This window comes from Penaeus monodon, chromosome 15, assembly GCF_015228065.2.
Source record: "Penaeus monodon isolate SGIC_2016 chromosome 15, NSTDA_Pmon_1, whole genome shotgun sequence".
NCBI lineage: Eukaryota > Metazoa > Arthropoda > Malacostraca > Decapoda > Penaeidae > Penaeus > Penaeus monodon.
Genome location: NC_051400.1, coordinates 3,249,104 through 3,249,492, shown reverse-complemented (window position 1 = coordinate 3,249,492; position 389 = coordinate 3,249,104). Strand labels below are relative to the sequence as shown.

The window sequence follows — 389 nt, the reverse complement described above, 5'->3', positions numbered from 1 at the left end:
TGCCCACTTTCACAGCAAACAATTGTTCTGGAACTCTTCTCATCTAGGATTGAAGAAGAATAGTAGAATCAGATGGGTATGAATAATACACTTGGGATACTACAAAGAGCAAGGAAGGTTGGAACAGAGAGAAAGATGCTTCTTTTGAAGTTCCAGCAATGACAGCAGCTTAGAAATCTTGACTTTAAACACAAGCACCCATTTGCCAACATCTAGGGGGAAGAAGAGGTACCACAAAACATTTTCACAATTACAGCCTTACACAGCAGCCATGTGTATCTTGGATTTCTTCACCAGATCAATCAGTGTCCATATATTCACACAAGACATTCCTTTAACTTGTTAAAATAAAGTTGCAGGTACCATCTCTGTGTCTTAACCCACATAGA

At 39.1% G+C, this 389-nt stretch overlaps 1 protein-coding gene across 1 annotated transcript in view; it reads right to left on the bottom strand.

Moving 5' to 3' along the window:
* LOC119581634 (TOX high mobility group box family member 3-like) overlaps positions 1-389 on the bottom strand; it is a gene marked incomplete at its 5' end in the record, with an annotated part of 37,288 nt that overhangs the window by 1,563 nt on the left and 35,336 nt on the right. Inside the window, 1 exon segment of the mRNA XM_037929755.1 lies at positions 1-389.